The 13349-nt window shown below is 36.0% G+C and overlaps 1 long non-coding RNA gene across 1 annotated transcript in view; it reads left to right on the top strand.

Annotated features, from left to right (window-relative positions):
• Positions 1–13349, top strand: part of LOC126640049 (uncharacterized) — a 41341-nt gene that overhangs the window by 575 nt on the left and 27417 nt on the right. The gene's annotated exons all lie outside the window — the stretch shown is intronic.

Here is a 13349-nt window from a genome sequence, read left to right as displayed (position 1 = left end):
TTCTTCAATATAAAAGGAATCCCTATTCAGCCCTAGGTGAACCAAATAGAAAGAAAGCAAGTCAGACAAACAGATGGACAGAGACTAGATTTTACATTTCCCTGCATTTCTAAATCTCCTTTCTGGTGTAGAATTTTGATTTGTTGTGGACTCTGTTATATATGTGTCATGACTACAAAATAAGTAATTTCAAAACTTGGGACTGCTCATCCCAAACAATATTCATTTGACCAAAGATTTTTTTGCTATAACATCCAAGGATAGCTGTAATATTCCAGCTAAGACCTTATCACAATAATGCAGAGATCAGAGAAAATCTACTTCAAATGTCATAGGCATAAATTTTCTGCATAGAAATTGCTCTTTTTTTTTTTTTTTTTCTCTCTGCCTTTTTTTTTAAATCCCAAACAGCAAAAGGTTACTCAACTTTAATCTTTTTGTGATTCAGGCTATTTTGCAGGTATTTTTTTCAGTCAGTGGCCTAGCTTGTTTATTCCTGTCTATATTTAATATCATGTGCTAGAAAAAAATACATGCTTTTTCCTGGCCCCATCTAAAATCTGACAAGGTTTCTTTTAATTTCATGATAATAAATATCTTCTTGCCTTGGTGATGCCTCATACTTAATGAGAACACCTTTTGTTTGCTTCTCTGGGTCATTCATACAAACATTTAATAGTTTTATACCCTGACCCTTTAGAGAGTGAGAGTTGCTCAGCTTTCCATTTATCTGTTTCATTTTCATCTAAATCATGTTTTTCTATATTCTTTCCAGGAAAGGCACACAAAGTTATGGTGAAAACCTTACTGTAATTGCAATACAACTTCTGATGTTCCTTCTCCATCTGTAGGAGGAAATGAAGCTTGTTAGACATGATTCATTCCAGAGACACAAATGTTGGTGGTTATTCATTCCTCTGCTTTACTCAGTGTGTTCACAGTTTTCTTGTTTATTGGCTCCATTTTTTTTTCAGCAGTGGAAGTTAGGAAGTTAGCTACCTCCTTTGTGAAGCAATGCACTATTTTGCTTTTTGCTTTTTGTTCACATCCATCTATCATAACTCATCAGATGAAGGTAGTTTGAAAACACCTAATTAAGTCGAGTATCAATTTGTTCCTTGATGAAGTCTTGATCCTTCATGCCTGATATTAGCTATGATAGCAAATGAGCTTTCTAGCAAGAGTGGAAAAAGTCATTAAGTGTTTAGAAATTTTCAGCATCGTATGTCAATCACTTTCAACCTCTGCAGAAATAAACTAAAGATCTCTCATTTTTATCCTACCTCTGGAACACTTACTTGTAACTGGTTTCCTGTTGCAATTAATTTCCTCCACAAGTTTCCTTTTCTGAACTTGTTTTTCTAACCTGAACTTTAATTACAATGCTGCTTTTTTGCAGCCATCCTCAGTAGTTTGACCTGGTGTCTCTTTTTTATGCTATTCACTTTATGCTTAAAAGGACAATGGGATTACAGTTTCTGGGTTTTGTGGCCTTGATATTCTTGTAAATTATTAGTCTCTTTTACACCTTCTCATACAAGCCATTTGAAATGATCTTTCCTTCAAATTCTCTGTTTCATTAAGTCTGACTTTCTGAAAGCTATTGTTTTTATTCTGCCCTTATTTGTACACTCTCTTTGGGTCATGAAGTTACAATGGCATGTTCACTCACACCCAAGTCATCATTTAATCTGATGGCCTCAAATGGCCTTAATCTGATGGCCTTTAACCTGAGTTCTTCTTGATTGAAATAATATGTACAATTTCTCCCTTATGAATGCCCTACAGTTTTGCTACTACTTGGAAGAACTTGCAGGGCAGTAAATGTCTAGTTATGTCCCTATTTTGTAAGTTGTTTCTGTCATTAAACTTTTTTACTGATGATTACTCATTTAAGGGGTTTAAAGGATCAGAATGACATCACCTGCTGTGGCTTACAGTTGCAGTAAATATTTTTGCTTGTGATTGTTCACTGGCTAATTCTGTATTTTGTGAGACTGACCCTTAAACCTCTTCTATTTCAATTTATTTCCATTTTAGTACCAGATATGAATCCCAGCTACGGCTGAGGATTCTATATTTTGAGATAACCCTCCCTGTAACTCTCACATCCTTTCAAAATAAACTTATTTTTACTCAATTCCTTTTTGTTGCCATCTTGCCTCTGACTACTTGTTCAGCGCAGTGAACAAGTGTGTGTGTGTGTGTGTATATGCATGTGTCCATGCCTGCACTTATCTGAATATTTAATTTAGAGGGTGATTTTGCATCCTACAGAGACTAAATGATAACAGACAAAGGAGTGTTTGATTTCTAGAAGTGCAAGTGTCAACTAAGCTATCTATAATACATGGATTTAAAAACCTCTGGGCACAACAGGAATATCCATGAGAACAATTTAGTGACCACAGCAACCTCAAAAATGCTTCAAATATTCCCTGTTACACAAGTAATGAAAAAGTTATCTTAACAATACAGAGGCACAGACAGTTTCATAAACCTCCATAGATTTATAATCTTAATAAAGCCTGTTATACATTCAATTTTTAAAAGCATTTAGTTTTTCTTTTTCCTTACCATATATCTCTTTGGTTATGCCTTTCCTTTTCTTTAGAGGTTTTGGAATTGGAACTAAACAGTTTGATTTGCTTTGGCTCATGTTTCCTATAAGTCTACATTTAAGCATCTTATCCATGAAAGACAAACAAAAAGGAAACATATCAAGGACCTAGAGGACTGAGAAAATAGTAATGTTTTTCTATCCTTGAATTAGAGTACCTAGGAATTATAATTTCACTCTGCATTGAGAGCAAACTATAGTTTTTAACCCTCTGTTTCACTAAAATCATGATCCTGTGAGGCCTTTAAACACCTGTTCTACTTCAAAGTATGCTCACAATTGCTTTATTGGATCAGTTCTTAATTCACTCAAAACCATAAATGGACCTTATTAAAGTCAACAAGCTTGTACTCTGTGTCTTATTTTCAAGTTATTTAATTTAAAGCACAGGAATCCAATTAATTCCGATGGAGATGGTTTACGGATATTATATTTACATATTAAGTACTAAATTGAGGCAAAATTGAGGATTACTGAAGGTCTGAAGGCTTTTGATTCCATAGCTGTGCAAAGCTATATGTGTGGAATAGTTTCCTGTTATTAGACAATTTTATAACTTATACAGATTCAATTCTTCTCACCTAGCATTTGGTTCATAAAAACATGCATCTTTCTTAAACTACCAGCACACAGCCATGGAATGATTTTTAAGCATAGATAATAAAATCTGGTAATGTAAGTAAACAATAAAGTTTATACGCTGGAAATGTTACATACCGAATTTCTCAGGATTAATTTTTGGAACATTTTAGCTGTATCTTGTTAAGATGAAGTATGGTTCTGATTTAAAGGATCACTGTGGAGTTACTTATTAAACTGTCACTCAGAGAGAATAAGAGTGGAAAACCCATTACTGTGTTAATTAGGTCGGTGGTAGTTTTCAGACTGATGACAGCTACCCAAATGTGGCTCAGCATATATATTATCCTAGTGGCAACACTACCTCTGTTGTGGTAGAAGAGCTTCCAGTCATTGCAAAAGGGAAAAGGATGTTGCTTTGCCCCTTAGGGGGCAGTATCACAATCCAGGAAAAAGCTTCAAAGGATAGATATTTTTTCTTGCAAAATATGTGTAATGAAAAAACATGCTGCAAATTCATTGCATTTTGCTATTTTGATTTATTTCTTACTCAGGTATAACTGGCTTGCACAAACACCCAATTACATTCCTCTAGGAACAAATGTTACCAACAAAAAATTAGATTATTTAATACCAGAGGACTATATCATTCAAATACGTTGTGCTTAATGGGTGACTACAGGATTCCCGGAAATAATTCAATGATAAGACAAGTGTTTGTATTTCTGGACTAAACCAGGCTGGGTCAGGTGATAGGTAGGCCCTATATCTCAGTATCTTTCAGCTGTTAATTACTTTCAGTTCCAGAAAATGGAGTGAGACAGAATTTCCTAATGTGCTCTTGTGACACAGAGACTAACCAAATTTTCAACAGTGATGATGAAAGTAATGTCCCTGGACTGTCATTCAGCCTTAGGCTACAACATACCCAATCTGTTATTGTGAAGGAAACTAAGGTACAATATTTGGAATGTTTACCTGCTCTAGAAGAAGTTCATGAAGGCCTATTTACCTCTGGTAAATGTGTAATAGAAAACTCCACCTCCACTGATAGGAACATGTTTGGAAAGGTTGATGAACTCCTTCAAATTTCCTTGAATTTGTTCAAAACTGTTATCACTTAGTTGCTAATACTCCTTATAAACCCTAAAACTCCATATGATCACTAGTAAAGCATTCACTCTTCATGCACTCAGCATGCTGTCCATTTAAAAAGCAGAATATTGGCCAAGCCAACACAGTATTTCTTAGTGTCTCGAAACTAGATAGTGAGTCAAGTCCCACCAAAAGCCATAGTATCACCTCCTGAACCCAATGATTTTTCTTTTCTTCTACTTTCAGAAGCAAAGAACTCTCCCTTTTTGTTCCAACGTTACAGCAGGAGATGCTGCTCAGCAGTGTGGCAAGTAGATATAGTACACAAACTGAATCATTCATTGAGTATTCATGGGCTGACACTAATACATGTACTTGGGGCATGCTAAGTATCTATTTCCACACAGGTTGCTGTTTCTGCTCTTTAAAAAGTAGACTAGTCCAAACAAGAATCTGCTGTGAATCACTGAACAGTCTCTCCCTGCCCTTTGTGCCAGGGTCTCATACTGTGCACTGCTAAGAAAAATGACTTAATTAATTTTTTCCCATCTCTGACTTTGATGACTCCTTGATGTTATCTTCACCAGCTTTCCACTCCAATCTCACTTTCTTCTATATACCTTATCTCATCATATTTTCTGTCACATTTTTTAAATTCATCATTTAATACTGAAAAATATGTCGATTTTTTGAAGTTTAAGATCTCAGACTACTCAGCAGAAATAGGCTAAGTCAGCCAGTCAGAAGACAGGCCAAAATTAGTGTGCAATCAGAATTTTCCCACTTATATAAATTACTCCCTCTTCCAAGGCCAAAATGAACAGATGGATGAGACTTTAGTATCATAAAATTCTATTGACTAAAACAAGAAACAGTAATTGGGACAGGAAAAATCTTTCTGCTCTTCACTTTTTGGTCTGAGCTTATGTACTTGCTTAAAGGATAGAATCCAGAGCCATTTGTCTGGAAAAATAAAGTTGTGATCACCTAGTAAATGAGGTAATTCAGCCACAACATTTGCAAGATGGAAAAAAAGTGTTAGCTATGTTTGCCTGAGAGTTTTACGATCACTGAAGGGGATGTATGGCTGAGATACTAAATTCCAAGCAATGGTAGCTAGAGTATGAGAGAAAAACCAGAAAGTTACATTAAGATTGCCTGCTCAGTATTCATGGTCCATCCTTCACATGATGGAAGAATATAATGGTAGCTAATTTTTTTCCTCTCTGAATTAAGGACTCTCTGCTCATGGAACTCATATGTCATCTTGCTTTCATCATGACCTCCTTTGGAGATCTCTGCTAGTCAAAGGTTTAAAAAAGTGGTAGTAATCCATGTTAGAACAAGGGAATTGGAAACATGTTGGCCTTTTTCCAACAAAAGGCAGTCTGCATTACTAACTTGCCTTGAATTACCTTTTTGGTGATATGGGTAAGACCTTCCCGACAGACAGTGGATGAAGAATCACAGTTTGTTTCTGTCACCACTAAAGCAAGGATGCCAAGAAACAGTGGATTTTCAGAGGAAGGCACAAGAAATTAGGAGCTTCTCTGAACATTTCAGAACTTCTACTGATTTTATTAAGTTTATTTTAATATCTGACATAAGAGAGAGTTAAAATATTTGATCATGATCAATTTCTTTGACTGTGTTCTCAGAAGCAGTACCTGTCTCCCCAAAAGAGTTTGGATTTTTTTGGTCACTTTCATATCACAAAACTTGCTTGTTATCAGAAGTAGCAACATGTGATTTCATGTGGGGGTGAAAGCCAGTAGGGGTATAGTACATGAGCTTAATTTGACAATTATGGTTCTATACTAGGGTTACTCAGCTAATTTTTTATATCCAGTGGAGAAATAAAGTGGCATAATTTCTGATTTTGATATAGAGAAGAATTTATGCTTCAGGAGTCAGTCAAATTCTCTTATTGTTTACACCTGAAAAAAAAAAACAAACCTGAAACTTTCACTGTCAAATGAAGATTGCTACATTCACAGGTACACATTGAACTTCAGTATGAAGATTGTTGAATGAGTGTGTGAAGGCAATGTGATTTAAATTATGAAAGGTTTCTAAAAATTTCATTATTCAGGAATCCATTCACAGCGGAATTCAGCCCAGCACCTCTAATGAAACTGGTAATATGCATCAGCTGAACTTATCATGAATCACAACGTATGCAACAGCACTAAAGTTACTAATTTCTCTCATACTTATAGCTATGCTTATTCCAATAATGACTCTGTATAACATTCAGACTACTTTGTTTCTGACGACAAGAATTTGACAAAGGAGATGGAGAAGTAAATACCTTTATTGCATATCCTACGAAGAAAACAAAACAAAACAAAACAAAAACCCACTTTTTTTTTAATAGCTTGGATTTGCCTTCCTACCTCAACTGGTCTCTTGCAAACAGAAATTTAGATGCTCCAGTATAACACAGCAACATAAATCACCAGTCTGTCATGCTGATATGTTTATTTCCATTTGAGAGGCTAGAGGAGTATTAGATTTGTAACAGCAATGTTATAAGGAAACATTTGGTCTCCTAGCTGCCATAATTATTATCAGCTGCAACTTACCGGGTTTCCTCTTAATAATGTTATCACTTGGCACACATTTATAATGCAGGTTTAGCCAGTTATTTAGCTATCTGTGAAGTGGCTTAACTCTCTAAGGTTTGGTGTTAAAAATAAATCTTATTAATTTTGAGGAATATGAGTACCTGGCATTGTCTGCAATTAAGTTAAATAAAAAGGAAGTCAGCTGGGAAATTTCTACAGTTGGACTATTTACATACATTAGTCTAGGATGGAACTAGATGAAACTAAATCCTTCAATAAAGCCTCGTTATGCTAGACATTTTTTAGATTTTCTTCCCCTCCTTTCCTTGCAATAAACTAAATAAAATTTGAACCTCTCACTAAATTATCTTCCTTTCATTATTCAAATTTCAAATAGAATATTTTTCATCCTTTGTCTTCATTTCCTGGCATAAAGTAGAACAAATAAATTAATTCCATTAAGAGAAGCTAGAGGTATAATAGAGAATACTAAAGGTGATCGATAACACAATGACTTATTGAATCATCTTGTAGTAAGTCCAAAATATTGAAACAAAATTCAAACCCTTTTTGTTTTACATGTAAGAAAGGAACCAAAGGGCTGGAACCTAAACACTGAGTTCTCTGCTCATTTATTCCCAGGGATCAATTGCTGATACACACAAACATTGTCAAAAATTACACTCCTGTGCTAGCATAGTGTCCTAAGCATATCTATCTACTCCAGTCTATTGCTGGGGGTGCAATGTACTTTTCTGAGTAATGCACTAAAAAGATCAGAATGTTCAGAAACCCAGTGCCTACACTGATCTGAAGTTGAAAACAAGGTTAGTTATGCTGCTGTGTTCCCTCCCTGAGAAGTCAGAATATTATTTTCATCATGTCTGATGGGTGCTAAATCAGACTAAAAAACCCCACATACAGAACCACTTTTTAAAAGAAAAAATAAATCAAATATGCTCTTTCTTTTTAAATAAAAATATATCTCAGAATAGAAAACTTATGAACACAGAAAAAATCATAGAACCTTGTTGATGATTGATATACAACTAAAATTTATGAGACATAATTATTTTATCAAGAGATAAAATAATTTCCATTTTCGACATCTTTTTTTGATTGAATGGAAGTGTTCATAATGTTCATTGTTAGAGCTATAAATATATGAATAAATACACATATGTACACACATATATATACAAACGTACAAATAAAATTCCCACCAAGCAATGTATAGTACTCAAGGATACTGACAGTTATTGCTAAAGGGAACAGGACAATCTGCTTGTGTCCATGGTGGATGTGATGAGCAGAAGGGGATTTAACAGTGTGAAGGAATATTCAGATTAATCTTTATTAGAAGTGTTTGCAATGTGAATTAATATCCAAGAGGGAACAAACTAGAATAGATTATGTGGGAAGTGATAAGAGTCTCCATTTTTGGACATCTTTACAAGCAAGATGGAAAATACCAGGAAAAATACAGTTTATCTCACATTAGAGGAAGAAAGCCAATCAAATGAACCCTTGAGAGCCCCTAGACACCTGAAGCAGAGTTGTATACATCTTTCTGGAGGGCAAAGATTGGAACTTCAGCTTAGGCATTTTAGAGTACATTCACATGGTTGTTTTAGTTTGTCCCAGGAAGATGCTTTCCATGTGAATTTTGCAATTGTTCCATCACTGCACCTTGATTTTCATAGCAGAGGGGTCTTGGGAGGCATGAACTCTGTTCCCTTTAGGTAAAACTGAAGTGGAGGATGCACTCTGGGATCACAAGAAATAAATTTTAGTTGCTGATAGTCAATCAGCTCATGGTGTCATACTAAATTTGTCTGGAGGAAAGTGACTGCAGTGCAGACAAAGTTCCTTATACCATCTGTGTTGCTCTACAGAGCCTCTCCTGTTAGAGCATTCTTCATGCTAGTATAGTAAGCCTTTTACTGGTTATGACAGTAAGCTGTTGGTGCAGCCAGCATCTGCTGTACTTCTGAGTCCTATACCACGGATACAAGGAAAATCAAGCAGGGGAAAGTAAAAGGAGAGGCAGAACTTAAGATACGTCCTTTTTGGTACCCTTTAAAGGCACAAATAATTTTATTAGACTGTATTTATACCATATTAGATCATCTCTATATAGAAGAAAACGCATTCATAACAGGGAACATACTTTCCAAAATAGACATTTCTAATATAGATCACAAATGAAATAACAAGTTTTTAGATAAAAGATTATGATTTCTATGCTTTTTCCCCAAATCATATCTGTCCTAATCTTTATCTTAGAAAGAGACTGTCTTTTGAAAATAGTAAGTCACTGACAGAACATAAATTAGTAATATCACCTAGCAATATGATGGTGTCCCTGCTCTTGTGGTCCTACATGCTTTTGACTGTCATCCAGCTGCCAACACGTAGGTGCAATAGATTGGGGAAAAACTGTGAAGACCTGGAGAACAGGCCTAAGACTGACTTGTGATTTCTCTGATATCAGAAGCTCTTTCTGTTAGACCTCAAACTCATTTCCAAATGCTTGAAAGGGTCTTGTCTCTCCCGATAGTTCCTCAGAGTGTTTCATATTGCATTGAAAACCACAGAGGAGCACAATCACAGATAGCCTATAGCTAGAAGAACTTGTTAATAATAGTGAAAAGGATTGGGAGCAGACACTGTCATTAAAAATGGAATGTTAAAAGGACAGGAATGGTTTGATTAACAGAACTTTTTCCTGATATTTGCAAGCTACAGAGAGCTGCTGAAGGTACTGAATGAAAGACAGTAATATGCTAAATGTCAGTAGGTGTCTTTGAGGTACAGACACACACACACATGTACACATGTAGTAATTTAGTAAGAAGCTCTGATAATAATTTGTCAGAAAAATTGACCAAAGAATGCAATGGTGAATTGTCTAAAATGCAAGAAGTGGCTTCTCTGGTTAGTTGCATAATGATGAGATAAGATTCACAACTTGCAGCCTGAAGACTTTTTATCATCCAGCTATAAACTGTTGCAGATCCACCCCCAGATCCTCTCATTTGGGAGGGACTTCAAAGTAGCCAAGGCAGCCAAAAGAAGAGGATGGTGGAATATTGCTGAAGAGGCATAAATTTAGGAAAACCTCAACTCTTAAAAATCTGACAATAATTGTCTTTCTGTCTTACAAAGCCAGTTTTCTTTTTCCTGACAGGGTGCTACTTCTATTATCTTTGATTACAGAAAAGCACAATCACCTATTTAAAAAATAAAGGACTGTCTTCTCTTTTAAACACAGACTGAGTGCTGATAGGCTGCAGTATTTCACTAAATACTGAGGCTAGAATGAAGATAGGAGAACCAGCAAGGAAGAAGATAAAAACGGCAGCACATTCCTGTGTGAAATGTTATATTCAGGTTATCTCAGAATCAAACACCATTTCCACCCCTGCGTGCGTGTGAGCTGGTGCCTGCAGGCACTGCAAGGTATCGTTTCCTCCCACCACACGTCACCATGGCAGGATTTTGAAATTACAGCTGAGTTTAACTCTTTCACAGATACCTGGTTCAGTCTCACGCTTGCCAACATCTGTACAGAGAAATTGCAACAAATGCCAAGGAAATGATAACTGCCTGTGGACCTGACCCTGCCCAGGGTGCTATCAGTATTCCTACAGCCTCTTGAGGTCCATATATCCAAAGTTTAAGGTTCAGCATCCAGCAAACTTTCATCCACAAAAAATGTCAGGTTTTGGGACTGAGGTTTTTGGTGAGGAATGGATTTCTAGCTCTGACCACTGGATAATAAACCCCCTATTGACAAAAAAAAAGAAACCTTTATTAAGGCCAAAGTCAGTGATATTGACTGGATTGTAGATGATGGCATTTATTTAATAATCAGTGAAAATCTTTTCCACAGAAAGAATGAATGATGCCTGAATCATGAGCTTATCTTAAAAATACAGAACCTTGTTCTTTATATAGTCTCTATGCAAAATAATCTTTGGAACTAAATTATTTTCCTCTCATATTTCACCCTAGTGTCAATCGAAATGAAAATTAACTTTGACAAGTGCAGTTTTACTCATTTACTTAGGGAAATGTCAGCATAGTATTTAAAACAGGTATGGCAAAAGAACGATCCTTTAATACCTGTTTAGGTATTTCCAGGCATCACATCTGAATTTTTTAAGGACAAAAAAACAAACAAAAAAAAAGAATGTTGTGTACTTGGCATATAAATATTCCTTTGTATATTGTCCATGACAGTTGGCTCTCATACAAGAACAGGTGAATTCCCCACAACCATTTCAGTGTTTGAGGAAGTTGACAATTGCAGCAATAACTAGTGAATACATAGTTCAGGTTAGAAATGTGTACCAGGAGGCAAGGTTACGGATGTTTTCCAGAAGGCAGGAAACAAAAGGCCAGTTATTTAACTGATCCAGGTGGTGGAGGACAGGAGAGTCAGGCTGTTCTGAGTGTGCGTATGTGAATTATCCCGTGTAGCTCCTCAAGGGAGCACTTTTTGAATACACAAAAGCTCAAATCAACTCACTAACAGCAATCTAGAATTCTAGAAAAAATTTTCCCACTCCTAGAGTAAACAGAAGCATTTTTCCTCCTGCTGAGGTGAATTATCTATGAGTCTTAATGGCATAGTCTCTAAAATCAGCAGTCTCTACTGCTTCACATAAACCATGAGGTTCTTCATGCAAATGTGCTTTGTAACACCTTGTGAGCAGAGACTGTGTGAGAGTATTTTTTTGACAAGGTAATTACTGCATGTCACTCATGAGGTCACTGGAGATTGCTGCACAACAGGACTTTGTTCTTTGATTTTTGGGCAATTCTGACAACAGAGCTACTTATCCAACAACACAGTTACAGTCTTCCCTTTAGAAAGTCACAGTGAGAGACAATTTTATTTTTGAATGCATCAGATAGTCTTACAAAAAACCAAACGTGGTGTGTATTATGCTGTACTGTTACAACCTTACACTCTCCAAAGAAAATTCTCTTTGATTTCCAAACAAAAGGGAAATGAACTGACAAGTAAAAACAATCTAAACAATCAAACAATCATGAATTATTTGCTTAAAAATACTTTTCTTTTTTCTCTTTATTTTCTTATTGTGAAACCTGTGAAGTTCACTAAGGTTATATTTTTAAGCTTTTCTCTGCTACAGTAGGGAAATTAGCTGAAAGCTAAGACTGGCATAGACTTTTGGCTGAGAGGAAAGCATCAGATATCACAGGAGTTATGATAATATCACAATGAGCTCACCTCACAGCTCCTGCTCGTGAATTCTGAGTTGGTCATAGAAACAGCTGGCACTGAGGAGGTGACTGAGCAACAGAGGTGCCATACTCAGGGTTGCTGTCATGAAACAGGGACCAAAGACAACATACTTTTACCCTCACAGAGATAGTAGAGCACATGCTCAAACACAAAGGTGCTTCATTATGTCTGTAGCCCTTCGTAAGACAAGGAACCCATGGTGAGACTGCACTGTCCTGTTCCTTCTGCCCCTTCCTCTACCATCCTTCTATGCTCTTCCCACCCTTTCCTGAGCACCATACACAGCTCAGTCTTTTGGCACCCACTTTTTTTTTCCAGAAATCACTCCAACAGACTTTCTTTGAAATCTTATTTATGGAGGAAAAATGTATATATTGTTTATTTTACCATGAGTTGCGTTTTGCGTGTCTTTTCTTTTTCCACCCTTGCCCCCTTCCAGTCCACAAACCCAGGTGTTGTGTAAAGCTGTGAATAAGCATCCAGTGTTAGAAATGGAATGTCAGCTTCACCAAGATAGCAGTGAAAAACAATGTGAAAAGGTCACCACTGTGATAAGGTATCCTTGCATCTTTCTACTGAGAAAATACAAGGCTTCTGATGACTTTGCAGAGCTAATCAGAAACAGAATGATTTGGATCCAGGCTTGCCCTTTCATTGCATAAGTCCCTTACTTAAACAAATGTAAACAAGTCAACATACCCCTTAACCTGGCTTAAGGACTATTTGTAGATCATGGTATCCTAAATCATGAAGTTACCATGCTTGGAACGGATAGTTTATAAGCATTATCAACCTGATATTCATACATCTGAATTTGGTTTTGCTACATAAACATGAAACTAGAGCAGTTTCATTGACTTATCTTCATTCTTATCAGGGGTACTACAAATAAAATCAGGACAAGACTTCCGTTTTATCATCTGATTTCTAAGTGGAAATATATGCCCTTAAAAATGTAAGAGGACTAGTCATTTTCATTTTAATGGAATTTACTACAGGTTGCTAATATGCTATTTGGGAATTACTTCAAAATGCCAAAGGAGAAGTGTTTCCTCATTCTGAGAATAGGGAAAGGGAAGTTGTGTTTTGAGATTTATTCTACCAAAATACACAGAAAGATTCTGTTGTGAGTGGATTTGATTAATTAATGCATTAAAGTAATTATGAATAACATTAATTAAGAAAGTGAGATTATCAAGAGGATGCATTT

Source organism: Myiozetetes cayanensis, unplaced genomic scaffold (genome assembly GCF_022539395.1).
Source record: "Myiozetetes cayanensis isolate MyiCay16 unplaced genomic scaffold, myiCay2020 scf2-11, whole genome shotgun sequence".
Taxonomy (NCBI): Eukaryota; Metazoa; Chordata; class Aves; order Passeriformes; family Tyrannidae; genus Myiozetetes; species Myiozetetes cayanensis.
This window is presented reverse-complemented; position numbering and strand designations above follow the sequence as displayed.